Source organism: Lactuca sativa, chromosome 4 (genome assembly GCF_002870075.4).
Source record: "Lactuca sativa cultivar Salinas chromosome 4, Lsat_Salinas_v11, whole genome shotgun sequence".
Lineage (NCBI taxonomy): Eukaryota > Viridiplantae > Streptophyta > Magnoliopsida > Asterales > Asteraceae > Lactuca > Lactuca sativa.
The window spans coordinates 339,601,828-339,605,008 of record NC_056626.2 but is presented as its reverse complement, the minus strand read 5'-3'; the positions used below and the strand labels follow the sequence as shown (position 1 = coordinate 339,605,008).

The window sequence follows — 3,181 nt, the reverse complement described above, 5'->3', positions numbered from 1 at the left end:
CCAGAACGTTTCCGCCCTGGGTTTCGGGGTGTGACCGTTTTAGAGGAGCAAGAGGAAAAAATTGTTCTCATATTATGTAAGTTGGAGTATATATTTCCTCCATCATTCTTTGACATCATGGTTCATCTTTTGATTCATTTGCCATATGAAGCCAAGACCGCAAGCCCCCCTCAATACCGTTGTATGTTCATGAAACTAACTATGCACTAACCTAATAAAGGCGGAAGACTTGTGGGAAAGTCAGCTCCTCAACTAACACTACAACTTTTCCCTTTTAAACGACCTAAATATGAATATTACTAAGTCTTAGTATTCACTTGTATTTATACAGTTATATTATTTTTTACCAAATTCTTCATAATCCTAACGAATACTTCAAGTTTTATCTAATAAGGAATAACCATGTAAAGATCATATTAGAGGTTGGACCTGTTTGATAAAAAGATGTAACGTTTGGTACTTCCACTTTAAACACCTCACAAATCTAGCGTAGACATCACTCTCATAAGTTGATCGATCAGTATAGCGACTGATATTACTAGTAGATCTTATTTATAAGTTCATAATACCAACCATGTACATAGATATAAGTTACAACTAAACAAGGTAATAACGTTTTTCACACAAACATATGATATAATCTCTTCTAGCGACATGTACTTTTCATTACTCGATAAAATTAGCGAGACCTTGCAAGAATTCAGGAGTATTACATTTTGGATTAGTGGTCCAACTAATATCAATTAGCATGGTGCAACTTAAATAATAATCGAATAGAGTATTCAGAAAGTAGATTATTTAAAAGGTATCCACGAATAAAGTTACATTCGGTTTAAGTTTTTCTCTACGAGAAACAAGAATTGAATAGAGTAATCATCGGAATTAAATAAAGTATTCACATTGGTAGATTTCTAAACCCACTTTTTGAATACCTTATATCATACGTGAACATATATTATATGATTGTATGTTTAAGAAAAATTCTACAACATTCCCCCTTAACTCCCAAGTATATATATATATATATATATATATATATATATATTATATATATATATATATATATATATATATATATAAGTATATACTCGAAGTGTAAATAGAAAATGACAATCAAATTTGTCTTAAGGAAACAATCATTTAATACATGTTCACATTGTAAATGAGATAAAGTATTCAAAAAGCTAAATCAATTTCGGACGAGTATTTCTAAGCTCTCGATTATTAAAACCAAGAGACAGAAACGAATAGAACTGTAACATATTTTTGTTATTTATAGCATCTTACATTTCCATATTTTTATTTTTTATAGCATCTTACTTTTGTATTAGGTTTTCTATTTTAACATTGCACTTTAAATATTATATATATATATATATATATATATATTTCTATTATGGCATTCTACTTTTTCATATTTTTTGTTTATTTATGGCATTTTACTTATATTGTTTTTTCTATCATAACATTGTACTTTAAAAGACATTATGAATTACAGCATCGTACATTTTTTTTGGTTTTTTGTTTTTCTTCCAGTTAAAGCATTGTATTTTAAATGACATTGTGAATTATAGCATCCTATTTTTTTCCAATTATAGAATTTTACTTTACATGTTATGTAGCTTTGAGGCTTTCCTAATTAAGTCATAACAAGTTAACACATGTCAAAGCCTACGAATATTTCACATTTATTTTACACACATATAGATACAATTTACACACATACACATATATTATGCACATACACATATAAAATATACACATATAGACACATATATAAAACTGACAATCACTAACCTGAAATCAAGAATGAGAAACAATTGTTGTGGTGACAGTCGCCGGAGATGGAGAAGCAACAGTTGCATAGTCACCAGATAGGGAGAAGACACTGACGATACGGTGCCCTGAAAACACAAAGAAGCACCAATTAAACTTGTTTTCTCTGGTCAGAAGAGGAAAGGAGATAGAGAGTGGAGGAACGAGAAATACAAATGTCGTTGGCGTTATGGTTGATTCGTTGCCACAAAAACGATAGTCGTCGCTGGTATAATACACCCCAATTGTTCCTGTTCCGTGGTTGTGATAATGATGGGTGTTCATCGCGATTTGCTCTAGCAAAATCCTAAGTATCTCGGTCAACATAACCAAAGAAGAGAATGTTTTAGGAGATATTTGCATAAACTGAGAAATAGGGAAAAAGCTCCCGATGTAGTCGCATCGGCTTTAGCGTCGGCAAGCTTTAGCGTGAACATATATCATTAGCGGTGACATATAGTTATAAATGGAGGGAAGATTTCCCTACCATTTTTAGGGTATTACCCATATTACCTTACTATAAATGACGGTGACAGTAATACCGGCGAAATAGGCTTTACCGGTGACAGCTAAATACAAAAGTTAGATGTCGCTGGTAAAGTTTATTTTGCCGGTAATATCGTCGCCGGTATTACTTGGATTTCATGTAGTGTCTATTTGTTTTTTGGGAGATTAGCCATCATGAACATGGCTTTATCGCTTCGATATTGAAGTGATAGAATCTTGAAGAAAACATAGTACGAGGAGGAAGAGGAGGAAGACGAAGGAATCCAAAGTAAATTTTAGTATCAACCGTGCATGTGGACTAGAGGTTTTTTTTATAGAAGATACATAACCGGAAATAAACTCCGTATGAAACAAAAATCAAAACCAAAAATTACACGTACATTTCTTGCTATATATACCATGCTCAGAAAGGCATATCACTTCCCCATGTTAAGTCATGTCATATGCTCTTAGTCCTTTTGAAGCCAAGTGAGTCCTCGAATCTTCGAAGAATAGACTTGGATACTTAAATAAAATCGACTTTTCTCGTATTCTGAGTGGATAATTTGGCAAACAATGACATCAAAAGAAAAAGTCTAAGGAAAATGATCTTTTTGTTTTTGTGTCTTTTGTAAAAGTTATGTTATAAGATAAGACTTATGACGTGTATTCAACGATCTGTTTTCTTCTTGTATCATGACTAGACAATGATGTAAATTTAAAGCGAACTTTCGCTAGGAATGTTTAGACTATGCATATGGACGAACAACCGAAGTTAACACATCTTTCAGATCACTCTATGTTCTTTTGTTAAAGTATAAAACCATAGGATAAGAGTTTTATTGCTAAAATAGTTATAAAATGGTCTTGATAAAAAGAT

At 32.0% G+C, this 3,181-nt stretch overlaps 1 long non-coding RNA gene across 1 annotated transcript; it reads right to left on the bottom strand.

The window, feature by feature from the left end:
* Positions 1-1,446: 1,446 nt before the first annotated feature.
* On the bottom strand, positions 1,447-2,800 carry LOC122197809 (uncharacterized). Its single transcript, XR_006191494.2, has 3 exons — positions 2,703-2,800; positions 1,990-2,122; positions 1,447-1,904 (listed from the first exon to the last, which is right to left on the bottom strand). It is a non-coding gene; the product is annotated as an uncharacterized LOC122197809 (long non-coding RNA).
* Between the last annotated feature and the right edge of the window lie 381 nt (positions 2,801-3,181).